Here is a 23,562-nt window from a genome sequence, read left to right on the forward strand (position 1 = left end):
CTCAGTGTATAGGCAAATCCATTGTTGGATATGTTTTGTCCTCCAGACCGTTCATATTTCCAGCATGAAGGCAATATGTGAGGAAACAAACTATATAGTGAACCACTTGTCCAATGCAAGGCAGACTATAATGTTCACATCTTCTGTCTCCTCGGGGGTACAGACATGGAACAAAGATTTTTGAACTCCTCTTGCTTTGGGGGTCACAGTGCTATCAGAATTTTGCCGTTAGCACCTTCCTTCTTTGCAAAACAAGTACTCAAAAGCTGTGCAGATTTTTTTTCAATTTTACCCGTTGGCATTGTGTTTATACAGTAAAAGGAAAGAAACCATGGCTAAATACATGAAACTACAAAACAAACTATGATTATAACAACTACAGACTATAAATACAGAAAAGAAAGATAAGGGAAAATCATAAAACCTTGTAGAGCCCAATATTACAAACACACTGAAAGTTGATGTATGGGTGGAACATCACTACGAGTAGTAGTACAATCAGCAATGGATCTAATAATTGACAGTGCAAAAGATGTCCTGACCACAAGATTCCACAACTAGTGGAATGAAATCACCTCCTACATTTTCCACAGCAGCCAGGTGCTTAGCATCCTTAGCCACCTCTCCAGCTGCAGCAGCCACTAAAGCACAGGAAGCCAGAAGAGGAGGAAATATGAGCAGGCTGAGTAGTACTGTGGACAAAGACATCAAAATAGTCATGTTAACAATTAGAATGAAATATATCTCCTGTGTTTATTGCATTTTATCATAAAATTAGGATTGCACAAACATGTAGTATTCTTGCATATCAGGTCACAATTTGGAACTACAAATCACTTCTTTATTGTGTAAACAAATGTACTATATACTTAGTGTTTAGGACGATAGCTTTTAAGATAAGCCAAAGAAAATTCTGACCTTTGAAAACTAATGTGAACATGGTATAGCTAGTTAGTAGTTTTACTCAATAGGACACCAAGCTCTGCTGCTGGCAATTACACCGGATATAAAGTATTGGTAAGTAGTCACCTATCGATTAGTTATAAACTTTCTTGCACCGTTTCGTTTGGAGTTGAAACAACTAGCCTGCCTGTCTATAAGATGCTACATAAAATCTGTTATGACATACTGTAATTTATGGTTGCATAATTATATGGTTGAATTTATTCTGTCAAGTTACAGGGAAACTGTTAGCTAAATCCTCTTAGTATAGCATAGGTATACAATTGGAAACCAAAATGATAATTAATTTGCTTATGTGCACAGTTCCCCTTCACTATACCAGCAGCAAAGAAATGCTGCACGTTATAAAGATACGTAGTCCTGCAAGCTAACATGATATGTATGTAAGTATAATATACACTCATTCCTCTGCCTCCTATTCAATGATAAGGAGCTACTGCTGTAGGAACCTAGCTCAATACATTCTGTTCTACCTTTCATGTCTTAAAGAGTTATATATATTAAACAGTTATTTTCGAATACATGCTTTATCATTACAGCACACTAGTTCCTAATCTCCCATCCTCCTCTGTGTGTTGGTAAAATCATCGGAATTTTAATTTCACAAACCTTACTTAGATATCTGAGAGATTGACAGTTCATGTTAAGTCTTGCTGAGATGTAGCACAGGTGTATGGTTCTTCAGAGTATCTCACCTACCCTGGTGCCAGCTTATCCATCAGTTTTATAAACTATCTACAGGCCTGCACCAATTATGCCAGCAGAATAATAGGTAAGCAAAAGCATTGAGCATAACTGAAGCATAATAGGCACAAATTTTGTTCATTGGTTATAGAAAAGCTGAAATTTTGTATATGTGACAGGGCCTGGCCTGCGAAAATAGGGCATGTGGGCACATCAAAGTTGTTATCTAAGTAATGCACACCTGTTGTAAATACTTGAAGGTAGAGTTTACATTCCAAATAACAAATGATCTATCTCAGCATGTTTGAAATACATTATACTCACTGTCATGTAGAGCTGGGTGATATACTGGTATTGTTAGTAAACCACAATATTGAAGTCATATTGGTTAACACAGGTGACCTTATTACACAGTGACCTTATCAAGCAGGTGGTTATATTGGACAGGTCACTTCACATACATTTTAAGTTGGCTAGCTCAGACAGATGACCAGTTACAGGCCACTCTTACAGCAACTTGTTACACACTTTTAAGTAATCATTCAGTTTCTTAGGTTCCTCATCCACCAACCACTCATTTGCGGTGTCTCCATCTTCTAATGCTTGTACTGCAGCTAGCAATGAGTCTGGTACATCAGCCATCCCACCTATGATACTCTTGAGATAACTTGTCCACCTCCTCAGTAATTCAAATCATTGTATTTCTCTTTGTCCTATAGGAAGTGACATGATCGTTGTTAATATTATATATCGTCAGTAAGAATGCTTATAGCCTGTAATTACAGGGTGTCATCAAATAAATTTATTTGAATAACACTCTCCAGCCCATATGGTCCCATTTGTAAATACTGTACACAAATCAAGATACACCAATTATGGGGACACTTATCTGAGACCAGCTTTGTTACAACAATAACGTGAATACTGCCATTATATGAGGTGTGGGTATTAAACAATGTAACACAGCACATACAAAATATAACCATATAATATCTGACTGGGGATGCTATATTAGAGTGTCTGTCTATGCATGCAAGCTAGGTAACAAGTACACATGAACACAGACACAACATGTCACTACAATACTACAGTACAGATCACCTGATACAAAGAATATCCCATAACAACCTTCCCAGCTTCAGTGGTCAGGGACTCCATATCATCAGACACTGTCAGGCTCATCAGGCTACTTGGATGTCTGTTAACAAGGGACAAGAACTCCAGTAGGTCAGAGCACTCTATGGTAGATGTGGTGTACTTCTTACAGAAATTGAGTCCATGCATTAGTCTTTCAGGTTGGGGGCTAGGCCAGTTTTACAGGAGGATACTACTTTGAGCTCATGATGGACTGTCAAGTGCTGCATTGCCTGTAGGCTATAGGGGAGAGTGATAAATACATTAATGTGAAACCCGTTATGAGATTTTATTACATCAAATAATGGCCACAATGTTAATTCCTATTTGAGACACATCATTTATGTATTTATCCTCACAAACTACATGGGACCATCCATAATCCAAGACAACAGGTAGACTGAGGTGTTACACAAAGCTACAAATATGTGTGATAGTTCCCAAGTCATGCATCTACTTTAACACACAAGAAAACATTACGTATATTAATACTGTGGACTAAATACATCATCACACATAGCTGCTGCACTTAACACTACAAGCACATACTCAGTTATCCTAACATCATATAGTTAGCCAAAAGTGTTCAATAACTGAAGCCCATTGATTTATATTAGAGCTGTGAAACTTTGCCGGGAAAACTGATTAAATGGCAAGTTATTCCAGTTATCAGTTATTTTTCTGCATAAACGGTTAACTGATTTCCAAGATATTTACTCAAAATATGTTTTGGGTCTTCTTCTCATGCTTTAACATTGATATCACACTTGTAGTAGGATTATAATCACTTGGTGTATTCAGTTATTACCAGATAACTAACTGTTATGATCTGCTCAGTAACCAGCTATGATATTCTCTCCAGTTTCACAGCTCTAATTTAATTATCAAGTTTTGTTCAATTACTCTGATAGAAAATTTATTTACTTTAATAGAGTGAACACTAATATCCTTTGCTCTGTATCAAAGTATTGGAAACAGTGGAAATTCAAAACTGAAGCTAAAAGTGAAACTGGAAAACTGAAAAACTCTAATAGAGCAGTCTCTTTTGGCATTTCGATAAATAAAGTTCAAATAGGCAAGGATCCACACTGTACATACATTGCTATACAATTCATAATCCCTACCACACATACCGTTCCTTATTAGTAGCTGGTATATCAATCTTCTTATCTAGGTTAACCATCTGAACTGACTTCAACAAGTGATCACTCAACACACTACCATCATTAGTACACAGGATGAGCAGACAATCTGTATGTGTGGGGAATGATGGTATATTGTGAGTTTACTTTGTAGAGGCTGTATCATGTCTCACAGGTGATGGTGTGTATCTGAACATCATCCATTATATGAGATGTGTCACTGCTTGAAGTTTCTTAGTTTACTAGAGTGGTATATCCCCAGTATATGGAACAGTTAATTGTTTGGAATTTTAGTAGCTTTTCAGTAAACCTGCATTCACTGATGTTTACTGAGAGTTTAAAACTTAGTAAAACAATTATGTTCCATATACTTAAAGTTACTGACATTTTACTATCAGTATAACTGGGCACAACTACAGTAAAGCAGCTTAACAAATTAGTAAACTAAGAACCTTCAAGCAGTGTGTACAGTTGGCATTTGCTTCCCCAGTTATCACCAGGTACACATTAATACACAGCTGGGTGGCCTAGAGAAGTATGAGCAAACATTTTCTCACTCAGCTAGGTATCAAATACATACAAAAGCCAACACTTTTGACTACCATATCTATTCAAGTATTTAAAATAACAAAATCAAATGTTTTTGGGGGTAACACATATGTACATGCACACAAAACATAGAGGATGCAATGAAACATCTCTTAACAAAATACTCAGACAAAATTTATTATAACAAATCCGACTCCATCTATTTTACTTTAAGTGTTTGTTATACCACCACTGGTCGGTCACGAAGTCCATTTAAAATCCAAATATAAAAAAGTGAACTTAAATACAAGCCATTACACCTGAAATACTAGCTCTACTCACATCTCAAGCACAAACCGTACTCAATATTATTAATAAGCGAACCTTTGCAGTTGTCTGTGTGTGTTGTGTGCACTTGATCAACATTAAAAGGTCCACTGAAATAATAAAATACACTTTGGCTATTATCAATCCTTGCTACTAGTGGGATAGGTTGGTACATGTGATTTAGTCAGATTTTGTTTTGTTTAGTAGATATAACACATTTTAGTGTAATTGTGGTTTGTCAATTATATTACGTCATAACGCATCAGACAAAGAAATTTTACTATGCATGAGGTGCCATTAAAGCAACAGAAGCGTACATGTACAGCTAGATTCAATTTAGTTTCATGTTATATCTGCCATAATAACTTCAAACATGGTAAGAACTTTTACTGCAAGCAGTTACAAGCTAGTAAGTGAATTTATGCTGGTCTTGTGGTGAACACTTGAGAACTCCTGTTAAAGAGACTGTAAATCAACAGCATAGTGGTCAAAACACGTCTGAATTTATTTCTTAAGATGTTTGAATACACTGAAGGGTCCAATACAAGTAGAGAAATGCAAGGAAAAATAATTGAGATGGCACCACTGGCAAGACATCATCCCTACCAGGCTGAGAAGTGACTCAGGAAAGTGTAACATAGATACCATTGTTTGTTCATGGTACTGCTAACCCAGCTTTGTAAACAAATCGAACTAATTTTACTTCAGTGAAGCATAATGAAGCATGAACTTCAATAATGTGAAGCACACAGACTGAGCTGCTACTAGTCTTGCGTGGCCAGACCCTTTCCATGCAGCCGCTTATAATCTACAATCAATAAGCAGCTGCGTGGAAAGGGTCTGGCCACACGAGACTAAGCTGCTACAGGCAACTACAGAACAACTCCGCTATTCCAGCAGAATGTTCAAGTAATGTTGGAACACTATGAAGTTAAAAAGGAGAACTTTGGCATTGCCACCTGCACGTTATACTTTCATTGTTTATCTACCTTTCCCATTGCAAAGTGTGTAATAACAATATCTCTGGTTCTTTGTCTTGCATCACAACGTGATGTAACTAGACTTTGTGGCTTAATATCTCGGTACAACAACATAATTGAATTATTAATAAGGTGTTTTTGTGCATTGCATGATACAAACAAGTGGCAAGTAAATTTTCCATTTCAGTGGACCTTTAAAGCACATTCACAGCACTTCTGGTGTACTCGCAGTGGTGTACTCTGTTCAGTTGCAGTAGTTCAGTTTGAGTGCAGTTCGATTACTGTTCATACGAGGGAAACTAACTGTGCAGAACTGATCTAAACCGTGCTGGCATGTCGTGTGAACAGGGTGTTAGATAACACACCACTACACTTACATACATCAGTCAGAAGCCTGGTCATCATTTATTTACTGGTCTCCACAATACCAGTGGCCTCCCCTATTAGTTTCCTAGCTTTTGCTGACCCCTCTTCACTCATCATTTTCTTTACAACTTTGTAGTAATGGTACTCTGATGTCTCCATACTTGTCCCTTAGTAGACCCACATTACTGGGTGGTAGCCCCTCCAGTAATAATGCCATTGACAACAAGGTGTCTTGACAACCTGTGCATAAGGTGAGGAAGCATCACACTGTAGTTATCATTATACAGTATAGTAGCACTATATATTAGGAATGATGAAGGTTAGGCTTTTCTAGCCACCTAAGCCCAAAAGTGCCTTAAGAATGACCTAAAATACTTCCTAAAAGTTGCTGAAAGATTCAAACATAATTAGTGGAATTTTCTACTGCCTGTCTGCCTGCCTGCCTGACTGACTAATGCCTTCAGACAAGCATAACTCAATAAAGGCTAAGGATACAGGCTTGATTTTTTCACTGTTCAACGTCACTTCAGCCTGTCAGGTGCTTTTTGGAATACTGCAGCACATACAATGCATGTATCTTGGACTTATGTCCCATTTCATTTTGCTGACATCCCAAGGTATTGATTTGCAGTAACACAATGGCTTCCCTATATTTGTAAACTGGAATCGTCCATATTTTCTGTGGAGATTGGATTGATTGCAGAGGTGCTTCTCTCAATATTCTTCTTTCGCAACGCTTTGGAACAGGATGAACATACTGTACACAGCTGAAACATAATGACCACTTCACTTTCGAATCAGTAATTGACAATTGGGGTGCATGAATTGTCCTTTTTTTTTTCCTCGTGATGACTGGATTGATTACAGAGGCTCTTCTCCTACTGTTCTTAGCACTATGTAACAGGCTGACAATAGCTGAAAATGAACCTTAATGTGGCAACTTCACTTTCCAGCCAGCAAACGATAGTTGGAATGTGTATTCAGATGAAAAAAATTAATTCAGACACCATTCATTCTTATGATGCAGTAAGTGCTGGTTCACTGGTTACAATAATGTTACAAAAAAGTAAACCAAGTATAAATAAAAAGTAGGAATATTAAGTTTGATTATGGATCATAGGAAAAAAGTGGGGATACTAGTGGACATTCAATCTCTAATTCAGTCTATACCCATGACCAAATTAGGGATTAAACATCCACTAGTCTATCTACTTGTTTCCCTACTTTTTCTATGATTTTTAAATTCTGTATTTTTCCTGATGTCAGGGGGGGTAGGTCATGATGCACGTACGCGTAATGACTATTGCACAAGTACTAAAAATATTTCATGTGGGTGAAATAGTCTCTGTACAAAAAGTAGAGGAAGGGGTGCATTGGGGCGTGATACATATCAATTCTACTCAGTTTGCTGTTTACAATGGTGTGAATCACGATTATAAAAATGCTGCCATTATGGAGTAATTGGACTTACAGGATGACGATGTGTGGTGGTCACGACTTTCATGTTTACAGTAGCAGTAATCATCAATGATTACAGTACAACCATTGTTGTGTGATTTATTACCTTCAACAGAGAGTATTACTATGTTTAAAAAATACTTTTGTTAGCGCTTCATAGTGCACGTGGTCTTGTCCTACCTCCCCCATCTTTATGTTGTACGTATGTACTAAGAACACAATTATCTTTATTTGTTAGTCTTCCTATGGGAGATCAGTAAACAGCTTGTACACTGTGATCAATTACTTTAGTGTGGCTAACAGGAATATTGGGGCAAATGTTGATAATAGAAGGCTGAAATTACTCCTATCAAACTGTATGATGTATTACTATTCAGCAGGGTTCTTCCTAAAATGATGGGAGCTGCCCAAAACATTCTCTCTAAAAACCACCATAGAAATACCGCTTATAATGAAAGTCACCTTTACAGAATATTCTTAATTGAAATCCAGTGTTAAAAATAAGAGAACAGTTATAGACAGCTGGACGTTGAATTTTTCCAAGTTATCAAAACTCAATTTTTTGTACTGCCTACCTGCTGGACCAAGCCCATTCCAACAAAGAAATGACAATGGCAAACTGTATTATTACCACATTGTAAACAATTGTTGATAACTTAGTACAAACACAAAACGCACATATAGTACACGTTATGTACTATACCGGGATGCCTTCTATAATATAGCATGACTATATGGTACTTCCTGTAGCTGGTGATCAACTACTTCCTGTTTAGTAGCCACTCCCTCGCCTGATGCAGCAGTTACTTCCTGTGTAGAACATCCATCCATTTCCTGTATGAGAGAAGTACATTCTATTACATTAGTATTGAATGCCTGAGCTGTACCCATAATGTTGTACACAAGATGTTGTATCATACTTACCAAGGTAATAACACATTGTGAAGGTTACAGTGTATCTCTATATCATTTTACATATTGATATCAGTAAAGTATTGAATTTCTCGATATTATTGAAATTAGTGCTGTGCAAACCTTAAAACATTAAGAAACCTTTAAACCAGTTTTTCCACCCACTTGGTAAACCATAAATTATCCCTGCTGACAAGCATACAGTGTAACCTCAAAGCATGTGATTGTAATAACTGTTCTGGTAAGACATGATGTTGATGGCCACTTTGGTACCTCCCTAAACCTTACAGCAGGCTTGTTGAGACTACCAATATCACTTTACTACACACAACCAATTAACCAGTTATTGCCAATTATTGGTAGGCAATTAACTGGTGATAAAAGTAGGTGTACAGCACTAGGAGCCTGATGGGATGGTATATTTAGCGGAATGGTGGAAACAGCGGAATTGGTGGAAACGGCAGAAACAGTAGAATCATCATTTGCAGATTATGGACAGCCTTAGAACACCCTTCACCAGTTACAGTAGCTGCTTACTGTTACACATATAAATACAGTCACGACGATTGAAGCGCATGCTTTTTATAGCACTGATTTTCTGTCTTCTTGCAACTTAACATCACCTGTGGCAACCAATTCTTAGAGTGTAGTTATATCTCAACCCTTAAACTCCGTATTTTGAAGCACATGTTACTAGCAGTGCCTTCAAGGGGGGCGCTAACAATTGAAAATCTGTAAACGCCACCCCGAGAAAACAGAGTATGGCCACCCAAGACTAGGCCTGACCATTCAACACCAATTGTTCCGCATTTCAAAACGTCACATAAGTTAAAGAACATTCTAGAATGCTCTTATCACGTGTTTGGTACCTAACTATAAGGCACTTCTAGTAACATGTGTTTGGTACCTAACTATAAGGCACTTCTAGTAACATGTGTTTGGTACCTAGCTATAAGGCACTTCTAGTAACATGTGTTTGGTACCTAACTATAAGGCACTTCTAGTAACATGTGTTTGGTACCTAACTATAAGGCACTTCTAGTAACATGTGTTTGGTACCTAACTATAAGGCACTTCTAGTAACATGTGTTTGGTACCTAACTATAAGGCACTTCTAGTAACATGTGTTTGGTACCTAACTATAAGGCACTTCTAGTAACATGTGTTTGGTACCTAACTATAAGGCACTTCTAGTAACATGTGTTTGGTACCTAACTATAAGGCACTTCTAGTAACATGTGTTTGGTACCTAACTATAAGCCACTTCTAGTAACATGTGTTTGGTACCTAACTATAAGCCACTTCTAGTAACATGTGTTTGGTACCTAACTATAAGCCACTTCTAGTAACATGTGTTTGGTACCTAACTATAAGGCACTTCTAGTAACATGTGTTTGGTAACTAACTATAAGCCACTTCTAGTAACATGTGTTTGGTACCTAACTATAAGCCACTTCTAGTAACATGTGTTTGGTACCTAACTATAAGGCACTTCTAGTAACATGTGTTTGGTACCTAGCTATAAGGCACTTCTAGTAACATGTGTTTGGTACCTAACTATAAGGCACTTCTAGTAACATGTGTTTGGTACCTAACTATAAGGCACTTCTAGTAACATGTGTTTGGTACCTAACTATAAGGCACTTCTAGTAACATGTGTTTGGTACCTAGCTATAAGGCACTTCTAGTAACATGTGTTTGGTACCTAACTATAAGCCACTTCTAGTAACATGTGTTTGGTACCTAACTATAAGCCACTTCTAGTAACATGTGTTTGGTACCTAACTATAAGCCACTTCTAGTAACATGTGTTTGGTACCTAACTATAAGCCACTTCTAGTAACATGTGTTTGGTACCTAACTATAAGGCACTTCTAGTAACATGTGTTTGGTAACTAACTATAAGGCACTTCTAGTAACGTGTGTTTGGTAACTAACTATAAGGCACTTCTAGTAACGTGTGTTTGGTAACTAACTATAAGGCACTTCTAGTAACGTGTGTTTGGTAACTAACTATAAGGCACTTCTAGTAACGTGTGTTTGGTAACTAACTATAAGGCACTTCTAGTAACGTGTGTTTGGTACCTAACTATAAGGCACTTCTAGTAACAGGTGTTTGGTAACTAACTATAAGGCACTTCCAGTAACATGTGTTCGGTAACTAACTATAAGGCACTTCTAGTAACGTGTGTTTGGTAACTAACTATAAGGCACTTCTAGTAACGTGTGTTTGGTAACTAACTATAAGGCACTTCTAGTAACGTGTGTTTGGTAACTAACTATAAGGCACTTCTAGTAACGTGTGTTTGGTAACTAACTATAAGGCACTTCTAGTAACGTGTGTTTGGTAACTAACTATAAGGCACTTCTAGTAACATGTGTTTGGTAACTAACTATAAGGCACTTCTAGTAACGTGTGTTTGGTACCTAACTATAAGGCACTTCTAGTAACATGTGTTTGGTACCTAACTATAAGGCACTTCTAGTAACAGGTGTTTGGTAACTAACTATAAGGCACTTCTAGTAACATGTGTTTGGTAACTAACTATAAGGCACTTCTAGTAACATGTGTTTGGTAACTAACTATAAGGCACTTCTAGTAACGTGTGTTTGGTAACTAACTATAAGGCACTTCTAGTAACGTGTGTTTGGTAACTAACTATAAGGCACTTCTAGTAACATGTGTTTGGTACCTAACTATAAGGCACTTCTAGTAACAGGTGTTTGGTAACTAACTATAAGGCACTTCTAGTAACATGTGTTTGGTAACTAACTATAAGGCACTTCTAGTAACGTGTGTTTGGTAACTAACTATAAGGCACTTCTAATAACATGTGTTTGGTACCTAACTATAAGGCACCTCTAGTAACATGTGTTTGGTACCTAACTATAAGGCACTTCTAGTAACATGTGTTTGGTACCTAAATATAAGGCACTTCTAGTAACATGTGTTTGGTACCTAACTATAAGGCACTTCTAGTAACATGTGTTTGGTACCTAACTATAAGGCACTTCTAGTAACATGTGTTTGGTACCTAGCTATAAGGCACTTCTAGTAACATGTGTTTGGTACCTAACTATAAGCCACTTCTAGTAACATGTGTTTGGTACCTAACTATAAGCCACTTCTAGTAACATGTGTTTGGTACCTAACTATAAGCCACTTCTAGTAACATGTGTTTGGTACCTAACTATAAGCCACTTCTAGTAACATGTGTTTGGTACCTAACTATAAGGCACTTCTAGTAACATGTGTTTGGTAACTAACTATAAGGCACTTCTAGTAACGTGTGTTTGGTAACTAACTATAAGGCACTTCTAGTAACGTGTGTTTGGTAACTAACTATAAGGCACTTCTAGTAACGTGTGTTTGGTAACTAACTATAAGGCACTTCTAGTAACGTGTGTTTGGTAACTAACTATAAGGCACTTCTAGTAACGTGTGTTTGGTACCTAACTATAAGGCACTTCTAGTAACAGGTGTTTGGTAACTAACTATAAGGCACTTCCAGTAACATGTGTTCGGTAACTAACTATAAGGCACTTCTAGTAACGTGTGTTTGGTAACTAACTATAAGGCACTTCTAGTAACGTGTGTTTGGTAACTAACTATAAGGCACTTCTAGTAACATGTGTTTGGTAACTAACTATAAGGCACTTCTAGTAACGTGTGTTTGGTAACTAACTATAAGGCACTTCTAGTAACGTGTGTTTGGTAACTAACTATAAGGCACTTCTAGTAACATGTGTTTGGTAACTAACTATAAGGCACTTCTAGTAACGTGTGTTTGGTACCTAACTATAAGGCACTTCTAGTAACATGTGTTTGGTACCTAACTATAAGGCACTTCTAGTAACAGGTGTTTGGTAACTAACTATAAGGCACTTCTAGTAACATGTGTTTGGTAACTAACTATAAGGCACTTCTAGTAACATGTGTTTGGTAACTAACTATAAGGCACTTCTAGTAACGTGTGTTTGGTAACTAACTATAAGGCACTTCTAGTAACGTGTGTTTGGTAACTAACTATAAGGCACTTCTAGTAACATGTGTTTGGTACCTAACTATAAGGCACTTCTAGTAACAGGTGTTTGGTAACTAACTATAAGGCACTTCTAGTAACATGTGTTTGGTAACTAACTATAAGGCACTTCTAGTAACGTGTGTTTGGTAACTAACTATAAGGCACTTCTAATAACATGTGTTTGGTACCTAACTATAAGGCACCTCTAGTAACATGTGTTTGGTACCTAACTATAAGGCACTTCTAGTAACATGTGTTTGGTACCTAAATATAAGGCACTTCTAGTAACATGTGTTTGGTACCTAACTATAAGGCACTTCTAGTAACATGTGTTTGGTACCTAACTATAAGGCACTTCTAGTAACATGTGTTTGGTACCTAACTATAAGGCACTTCTAGTAACATGTGTTTGGTAACTAACTATAAGGCACTTCCAGTAACATGTGTTTTAAAATATGGTGTGATAATTGGAAGGTGATGATCAATAAATCATTAAATTAATTGATGAGGCTCGAGATTACAGTCTAAGAATTGATTGCCACAGATGATGGTAAGCTGCAAGAAGACAGAAAATCGGCACTACAAAGACCATGCTATGTAGCTGTATTTATATAACAGCAAGCAGCTAACTGGCGATGGGTACCCCTAGCAATGTATAGCAATGTAATTGATGAATTACAAAATAATTGGTCAAGTGAATTACAAAATACATTTAATTTTACTGTACTACATGTATTGTTACAAAGCAAGGTGAGAAACAAAACTGTGTGTGATAGTATTTACTGAACACCTGATTTTTAGAAGTAACACAGCATCAACTTGTTTCCATTTACATTGTTCAAGTTTTATCACTTTGAAAAGGATGTGCTTTCCTAAAGAATTTATCTAGGTATCTGAGCTCTCAAATACACTTTATACTCGAAGGGCATAAACATACAGTATCCTGAGATTACATATAGAATAGCTGAATGTATGAATATCATTACCTATCCATGATCCAGTAGTCTACATGTACCACAACTAGTATGAATACTATTGACATCTCACAAGGTGAGATCCCCTCACCGTTAACTAAATTCACACATGAGACAATAATTTACCATTTTAGGCTGTATAGATACAGGATGTGTAAGATGTGTAAGTGAGGAATAGAAGAAGTAAGGGAGACAGCGAGAAATTACTTGATGCATAATTCAAGAACACTCTAGGGCTCAATCCAGGATGTTAAGTGTGTGTGTGTGTGTGTGTGTGTGTGTGTAGTGTGTGTGTGTGTGTGTGTGTGTGTGGGGGGGGGGGGGGATTTGGGTAATACAAATACGAGAGAGGATCACTACATCACTACACAGCACTCCGAAACGCGAAGCATGAGATTTCTGGGGGTCCACCCTCCTCCCAGATTAATCACTGTACTCAAATCAAAGTGGCCATAGAGCACAAGCATCAAAGTACCAAATCCACTCACACATGAAGAAGATCACATGTTAGTAAGTAGTGCCGTTAGGAGATTTCATTCAATCTATACATACAGTACTGGGTTAGTCCTGTGTTTAAAGAGTTCTGCTCATCACTTTGATGCCCACCAATGGAATTTGAGGAATGTGCTACAATGACTAGTTTTTTCTCAGCCAGTCAAATGAGCTAACTGTAATTCATTGTATTTTTATATTATAAATTTTTGGTTGCTATGGAGTGCAGCTAGAGCAAACTTTTTACAACATAAGAACTATCTTCTCAACAGTTGTAGTGATGTGCGATACTTATCAATATATCGGAATATCGCGATATATATCAATATATCGGAATATCGCGATACTTATCAATATATCGGAATATCACGTATCGATATTTTGATTGAACAATCACGGAAATACGAAGGTCTGGATATCTTCAATTTAAGAGTGTTGCTGGGTTTTTTACCTGTTTCCTAGACTCCTTAAACTTGTTATATAATAGTGCAATGGTGTAATGGCTGATACTAAACAATAAAAAAATTATCGACCACCCACGCACTTATTTAAACTTGGCTTCTTTGTACAAAGGATGCACTGTATCGCATATTGATATCATATCGCGACTACACAGCTGTTAGATAATTTCAGGCGTATCGTACATCACTAAACAGTTGTATATATTTTTTTCTATTCTAGGAAAACTTTCTTTGCAAAATCTTGATTCAGCCTTTCACTTTTATGGGATGGACACTCTTCCTTTCAACTCAAAGGGATCCTTCCTTTCTCATTCACTGGCTGCTTTTAGGTTTGGTTACATGAACGGACAGACACATATACATTAGACAAGACATTTATATTGAAAAAAAAACCTTACACCATATTGTATGGTATAGTGTATGGATGCAATACATAATTCAGCATAACTCAGTACACCAAAAACACCTCAATGTATGTACACACCTCATCACCTCCATCCCTAATTTCTTCACTACATTTAGGGCAATGAAATATCTTCTTATTTCTAAAAATCAATAAACAAATTGATAATGACACAGTATACAAACATAGACATCTATTTTTGTCTTTTAGGATATAACAAACACCATGTCCATATATATGAAGTAATATGTACACAATACAAGTATTAGAGCTGTTATATTGACATATTGTAATGATGGTATATATGGTAAACAAAGCAAAGGTTAATAAGATTGGAGACAAAAGCAGAATACTGTTGCATTGGTGAGAACTTGCTCACAAACACCCTGTTTATCAAACAACTAACAATGCAGCATTTTCTAGTCATCATTTTCAATACACTATTTTAATAGAGATATACATATGTAGATAGACAGACAGGCATACAGATGGGACAGGCGGACTGACAGACAGATATACAGATGGATGGACTAACAGACAGACAGACAGACAGATAGGCACGTACATACATGCACACATTTTAATGAGTCCTTTGAGACCTGAAAAGTGTACAGTGTGCATTGTAGTTTTGTTAGAGTATCCATAGACAGACAGACAACTAAGGTAAGCAATGTCTGTAACCAAGTAACTATGGTACACTGACATGAATGCTATATCTGTAGATAGGTCATCATTGTTGACCCATAATTCAACTTTCTGTTAATTCAGTTAACTCTTAAACCCACAAAGGAATGAGTGTTTACACATATGGGCACACATGGTGACAGTAGGTGGGGAAACTTAATTCTTTTAGCCTAAAACAACAACACAATATGTAAACATGTTCACTGGGCTACTTGGAGAAGCTTAAATGAACACTGTAACTACAGTGGCTTACTTGTTATGAAGTGATGAACACCAGTGAGTTGCATCTTTGTGTTTTGAAATTTTGCCACATTTTTAATTACAATTGTAAGTTTACTCACGAAAGTTATATATATATGGCCTGATAGAAATTTTATAGCAAATCGAACAGAACTTGTTGCAAGCTGATAGGAGCAACCACTATTGAGATATAGATCATTTTATAAAGGTGTGTAAACAGTTTGCTTATTTTCTTGTCTAAAAGTTGTTTTTTTTACATGGTTGGTTTTGACATAAGTGTTTAGCATTAGGGAAAAACCCTTGGTATCATTTTAATCCTTGTTACATCACAAGTAGAATGACATAATTGCATAGCCATAGGATGAATGCTTCAAGTCACAGCGCTTTGTGCAAGGCATGCACATTTGGGCCAGTTTTCTGGTCTATGTGGGTTTAAGGGTTAAATAGACACATACTGTACATACAAAAGTTAATGCCCTGCTAATGTTTATAAATGGTGATTGTAGTAGACTAGTTGTCACTCTCAAACCAGTCTGTTATAGTTCTACCCTAGCTTGTAAGCATAAATTGGAAATGTGTCTTAATATACACTGTATGGTACTTTGTGTGGGAAGATCAAAGTACTGAAGAGTACTTTATTAGTCATAAAGAAGCAAAGGTTTTTAATACTACTACAAGCACTGCTGTGAGTGCAATATGGAAAAATAACATGCAGGTGTGGAGGTAGGTGAGAAACCAATATAACACGAGGTGAAACCAGGTGCTCATATTGGACTAAAGACCATGCCCAAGTGCTATTTCATACTGGATGAGTGTGGCAGTGCTTACTGCACTAAACTAATAGCTGCAAAGAGTGAAGGAGATGCTAAGTAGTAGGAGGTGACCTTGTACTACTTAGTAGGCTTGAGACTATTCTATAATGCTTTATAAATGTCTGGAGGAGTGCAGCAATGCAGTTGCAGCATTAAGTGGTTTAAGTTGACAAGAGCAAAAGTGGTTAACTGCTTGTGCCTTGGTCCACACATTTTGGTTTCATCACTAAATAGAATCCAAAATTTAGTCTACTTGTGGGCCATCATGATTAGCAGGTGCTAGTGTGTAACATGTACAGTATAATCTGGGTGGTGTGGCAACAGTGACAACGAGGATGACAATGACACATAATATGACAGGAAATGAATTCCATGCTCCACCTGGCTTTGTAAATCATGGACAGGACCAAGGATAAACACTGAGATGTGACAGTGTTATGATGTATCCATTAAAAAAAATCAAGTCATTTTTTAATAATTACCTGTGCCTGGTGGTCCTTGCTTGAAGGATGACTGTAATCCAGGTGAGCAAGCTTAGAATGGCCCCTAAGGCTGTCAAATATTATAACAAAGGTGATACATTATTGTAGGAGGTTGTTCAAGAAGAACCACTTTGTTTTAACATCACTCCCAGTTCTGACAATAAACATCACTTCTGGTTATAACAACCCACCTGGTTGTGATACCTGAACACAAGCTGTTGTATAGCGTTAACTACTCCCCACTGCTTGTTTATTCTTTTACAGCCATAGAATAAAATCTGTGGCGGTTTGTACACTCATATCACACCTAATTTTTCTTTTCACTAAAAACCATGTGTATATACAGCTTTGCTATGCTTTAGATGATTTCCATATTAAGACACTGTGGTATTGGTAAGATCTTATTTGGTTGATGAACCATTGTACTAACTGTAAATGACGCAAATAAAATTATAGCATCAAATAAATCATAAATTTTGCAAAGTATAGAATTAATGGGATCATAAAGACATCAAACGATTGTCGATTATGATTGCCAAATATAGTAGGAACTTACAGTCAGAGAAATGTGGATGACGTATGACTTGTTTAATAGAGCAGTTGAGCCATAGTTAAATTACTACATAGATTTGGGCCACAGAAGTTGAATCTTGTTGTTTGAAACTGGAAGAGCACCCAATACTTCAATAGAATTTATACTGCTGATTGAAAATCTCACAAGGGTCCAGAGGACCTGATGTGAGATTATAATTCAATTAGTGACCAGGTAAGTACATGACAGTGTATGTGGCCCCAAATATAGTTCAATACTCAGCAAATTTTAAAGCGCCTCTATTAACAATCAAGCTCACGTGATAATAGTTGGCCTCTAATGCGAGGCAAGGATGTGTTCCTCTTGGGTGAGCATTTTGCGAGCCCCAACATACAATATGGAATAATTTGTTAAATTCTTGTGGTTTTCATAGTAATAATGTGCGGTAGAATGTATGCAGGCTTGCCGTGTGATGCTGATAGCATTTGTACAAATTTCATCATATATACCCCTAAGCTAGATTAGCTCACGAGATCCACACACTAATCATTATGTAGCATCAAGTAGCAACTCTTAATCATTTACAGTGTTAGTCTAGCAGTACATAGTAGTACCATATGAGCTAAATTATCCAGCTGGATTAAGTCTCAGGCTGTAAGATAACCTAAAACAATAAGTATATCGTTGGAAAAAAAGAAAAAAAGTAATAGTACATGACAGTGTAGCTGAGAGGGTATTATTTCTAGGGAGGGAAATACACTGTCATGTACTTACCTGGTCACTAATAGAATTATAATCTCACATCAGGTCCTCTGGATCCTTGTGAGATTTTCAATTCTATGTCGTGACAAGGTTGCGTGCATGACAGTGTATGAGTTCAAAGCCTCCTGAGAACATCTTTATTCCATGTTTAATAAACATGTTAAACAAAAACCTTGAAATGAGAGTTAAGCTTCTCAGGGATGTCATGAGGGCAGATTGTCTGCAAACTGCTGATCATATTCAGCTATGGCTTTTATCATATTGAAGTGCATGTAAAGTACAGAATAGTTATTTCTTATATTTTAAATATTTTGCATTTTGATGCTGCAACGTCATCACTGCAGCCCCGCAAACCAAGCCTTTGTGTGGCAGCACCTGGCTAGTAGTTATGCTCTAGTTCATTTGGGAGTATGGTTGAGTTTGTATTTATTTATTTTCAAACATTCAGTACCACTTGTGCTGTGGTGCTAAGAAAAAAACTTGGCCAGAAGATAACGGTTTAGTCAAGATTCTGCTGTATTTAAATTTGGATAAAATGTCTATGAAATCCAGGAAAATTTATCCCACAATAATGTGACAATATAGTATGGCACAACTTGCAGCATAAAACCAAACTGCACAGTGCCCAGTTGTCTTGTCTTATGCTTTCTCCATTTATACACAGCCAGTACTTTTCTGAATATATTCAGTAAAATTAATTTCATTTGTTGGAAAATATAAAAACACAATAATGTTGTTCCCAAGAATTGGTGAAGAATCATCCATTCAGTCAGCAACCACCTTCCTACACAGGGGTGTATATATATGCACAAAACTTGTAATTCTACAATATGCATCTGTTTCGTAGCTGGTGTGAATACAGGTCTTCCAGTAAAAAAAAAAAAAATGTACTGAGACACCGTACCATTAGATACAGTAGTTTGAGGTCCAAAAATCATGGACTAACTTTTATTGCATCTAATTGCATGTGACTCACATGCTGTAATTCAAATTACGTTTGGGTACTATCGAATAGATGCCACTAAGAGGGTAAGATTACTAAGATACTTTTCCACTTAAAACTCGCGAGAGTACCATCTGCAAACTGATCACATCACATTATATTGTAATGAATGAAACAAAACAATGTTGGAGTGTGCATAAGTCATCCTTGATTTAAAAAATAAGGTAAATAAGTATAGTCTTCCCAACTGACAGTTACTATATATAAGACACTCTTATACAAAACATTCTGTTGTCTATATTAGTTCTGAAATTTGACCGAAAAATGTCCCCTTGAAAGCAACATAATAAAATTTAGCATACTAAAACTACATGTAGCGAAATGGGAGCCAGACTAGTACAAGAGGATTATCAGGCTAAGATATTGCAATGTTGGGAACACCATTCCTCTGCATGGACGCCACAGAATCTGTTTCACAGTAATTCTCAATTTCTGTCTTTGTTATTGTTGTGTGGTATAAAATATTTTGCATATTGCATGCATTCATTTCACATAATAGTCCGATACCTTTTTAATGTAACGACACCTTTGGTGTGGTTGTTAGCAGGCTTATAATGTAGGCCTGTAGTAGTTGCTTATTTGAGAATGTATATGTATATTTAAGATCTTCACCTCTCAAATACACGTGCACTTTATGAGACATCAAATGTCCTTGAGTTTTAGACATTTGCTAGAATAAACTATTCTTTGCTGTAAGTGATAGTGGGTCAAATTGGTATTAAATACACACACACAGTCACTGCTAGAAATAAGCAGTTTTCCTAAAATAAAACTGGCATCAGGTTAAGTACCATGGAGGTACTATTTCATGGTGCTGACACAACCCAATCACTGATGAGTGGGTGCCCCAATGCTTGATAATATACCCTCTCATGTGATGCTTTTGGTGTAGTGGTATGGCTCATATTTCAGCTAGAAGCAGTCCTGCTGGATAGTACTACTATATAGACACATGCTTTGATGTGTAAGGTCCGATAGCATTTTGACCACATGAACTAAAGGCTATTTGTCATGAATATACTTCATCCAGAATATGTCTTGAAAGCTGCATGACTAAAACCTTCTCCTTGTTACTCTGTGTGTCACCTGGCTAATTGATAGCCAATTTTGGTGTTATATCTGTTAGCTACTTAAAAGCATAATCTTATACATGCACAAGAGACTGTATCATGTAGCTACAGTGTAAGATTACAGCAATTTGCAACAAAAGAGCTGAATAAAGCATACTTTCTGATTGTCTACTGGACCTGATGCTGAGGAAATCAGTTTCAGATAACTCAACATCAGCAGATACCCAGCTGGCTTTCTAGCTCATGTAGGCAGGCACTTAGAGGTGCTTTACATCTCTCAGGGTAGCCATATTCTGGTGAGCATTTTTCTAACAAGTCCAGCACCTTTGTAACTGGTGAGCTATTGCATGTCCATATGCAAGCTCGTTCTGACCTGCTATAACAGGTCCAAAGCTGTGATACCTGTACACTGGCTCGATCTGACCTATGTACATCCCTAAGGGTAAGGGATCATATTTCCAACAGACCCATCACTTTCGTAGTTGGCAAACTATTGTATCAAACTTGTTCTGACCTGTTATAACATAAGTCCAGCTTGGCTGGTGAGCTGTGATAGTTGTACACTAGCTCAATCTAACATCCCTCCAGGTAAGGGATCATATTACCAACAGGTCCAGCATTTTTGTAGCTGGCGAGCTATTGAATCAAGCTCATTCAGACCTGCTATAACATAAGTCCAGCTTGGCTGGCGAGCTGTGATTGTTGTACACTAGCTCGGTCTGACCTATGTACATCCCTCAAGGTAGGGGATCATATTTCTAACAGGTCCAGCACTTCTGTAGCTGGTGAGCTATTGTATCAAGCTCATTCTGACCTGTTATAACATAAGTCCAGCTTGCCTGGTGAGCTGTGATAGTTGTACACTAGCTCGATCTAACATCCCTCAGGGTAGGGGATCATATTTCCAACAGGTCCAGCATTTTTTGTAGCTGGCAAGCTATTGCATGTCTATATGCAAGTTTGTACTGACCTGCTATAACATAGGCCCAGCTTGGCTGGCGAGCTGTGATAGCTGTACACTAGCTCGATCTGACCTATGTACATCCCTCAAGGTAGGGGATCACCTTTCTAACAGGCCCAGCACTTGTAGCTGGAGAGCTATTGTATCAAGCTCATTCTGACCTGTTATAACATAAGTCCAGCTTGGTTGGTGAGCTGTGATAGTAGCACACTAGCTCGATTTGACCTGCATATTGTCGATGTCCCGCAACCAATCCAATACAGTCCTGCAGTAGCTACAAAAGACTATCACAGAAAATATCAAGCCCTCTGAGAGGCAGACTGGAATAGTCGTCAAGCTGAATTATTGCCAATTCAACTGTATGATTGGTGGACAGTACTATAAATGTCAGACCAGATGAATGGCAGACTGAATCACTGTACAAAAATCAACTGTACTAGTAGCACTGCACTAATTTTCAAACCGGTCAAATGTCAGGGTATAGACTGAATCAATCACCACACCAACGAAGTGAAAGAATATATATATCTATGGATGGTGCCGGACATACTGAGTGGAGTCCAGAATCAATTGTCAGGCGAACTGTGTGGTAGCGCGTAGTACAGTCCAATTGGCAACTTGGCTAAATACCAGTGGGTAGATGGTGGCGATCCCTCACTCACACTGGCCGGGGTTCCTTAAATCTCCATGCCAGCATCGATGAGTCATCATATATCACAAATAGAGCTATCAGTCCGAGTATCAGTCCATTCTCAATGGCCATAGGGGAAAAGGCGGGATTTTGAGACAATCAACAAATTCTGCGTTCCTTGATGGACAAGATCTCTCGACGATTGATAATGGTTGACGAAGCACAAGTAATGCCATAGGAGTGATATTATGGCTGAAATACACATTTAAAATAATGGCGCCAAAATAAACAACCACCTCTGCCGAGGAAAATAAGAGGCCAACTATTATCACATGAGCTTGATTATTAATAGAGGCGCTTTAAAATTTGCTGAGTATTGAACGATATTTGGGGCCAAATACACTGTCACGTATGCAACCTCGTCACGACATAGAATTACAGTACAAATTCTGTGAGTGTACACACACACAATGTATATACATTGAGACTTCTAAGTCATACTATAAAATTGTATGATACACATCTGTATATTATGAATATGATGTGTGCATGCACACACACCCCTGTAGGTATACAAAACATTTTCACTGTAAATGCATAGGTTATAATATGTGAGGAGGCATAGGAAAAGGGACCTACAGTATAGAGACTTTTTAAAAACCTTTTGAGTAAAAGTCAGTAAATTTCCGTTTACTTTTAGGTAAGTATAGCAAATTACAAGAAATTACACTTGTTTGTCATATTGACTTGAATACTGTATGAATAGCTGGCCAGTTGTGGAATTATTTGATTAGCATAACTCAAGTTCCATGTATAACTGCTATAGGTCACTTATGCATGTTGATCATTACTAGGAGTTCATAAGCACCAAGCTCCTGTCATTACTAAGAGGGTGGAGAAGATTTACTATACCATTCATGGGTTTCATGGGTTAAAACACATACCATATAAGGTTTTGTGATGCATATCAAACATACACAATGTTTCTTAGTATGAGACAAGTCAAACAGACAAACATCCTTTGTATTACCATGTATGGATAGTGTTTGTGTAGCAAAGCAAATTCTAGAAGGTGAAAATTACATCCCATTACCCACTAGTTTATAGTATGTTCACGTTGAGCTGAATCCTGAAAAACAGGTAAAAATTAAAAGTGGATTTTTTCTCAACAGAGTTAACATTTCAGCCAACCAGATGATTATTAAAGGTGTCAACAACAGATACGGCTCCACTACAAGTTCGGGAAAGGGCTGTAATGGACACTGTACTTATATGGCTTCTCCATAGGAAATGTATTGTGAAAATTTTGATTGGCGATAAATATTATGTCAAACATTTGAACAAAAAGATTTTGAAATATTTTTAGTGGGTCAAGCAGTACTACAAATGAACCAAATTTCAAGATTATGTGTAATTGCATCCACGAGTTATTAAATGTTTTTGAGAGTTCAGCTCAACGTGAACATACTATAGTGGGAGGACCCAGGTGCCACATGCACTTCAAATCTTTCTTATCTGAGCTTTAGGTCACATCTT

The 23,562-nt window shown here is 37.3% G+C and overlaps 2 long non-coding RNA genes across 2 annotated transcripts; both read right to left on the reverse strand.

Moving 5' to 3' along the window:
* Window positions 1–384: 384 nt before the first annotated feature.
* On the reverse strand, window positions 385–4,035 carry LOC136246741 (uncharacterized). Its single transcript, XR_010696797.1, has 5 exons — window positions 3,915–4,035; window positions 2,913–3,021; window positions 2,749–2,845; window positions 2,176–2,360; window positions 385–692 (listed from the first exon to the last, which is right to left on the reverse strand). It is a non-coding gene; the product is annotated as an uncharacterized lncRNA (long non-coding RNA).
* Window positions 4,036–6,147: 2,112 nt separating this feature from the next.
* LOC136246742 (uncharacterized) lies at window positions 6,148–15,043 on the reverse strand. Its single transcript, XR_010696798.1, has 3 exons — window positions 14,931–15,043; window positions 8,286–8,416; window positions 6,148–6,364 (listed from the first exon to the last, which is right to left on the reverse strand). It is a non-coding gene; the product is annotated as an uncharacterized lncRNA (long non-coding RNA).
* Between the last annotated feature and the right edge of the window lie 8,519 nt (window positions 15,044–23,562).

This window comes from Dysidea avara, chromosome 2 (assembly GCF_963678975.1).
Source record: "Dysidea avara chromosome 2, odDysAvar1.4, whole genome shotgun sequence".
NCBI classification, from domain to species: Eukaryota; Metazoa; Porifera; class Demospongiae; order Dictyoceratida; family Dysideidae; genus Dysidea; species Dysidea avara.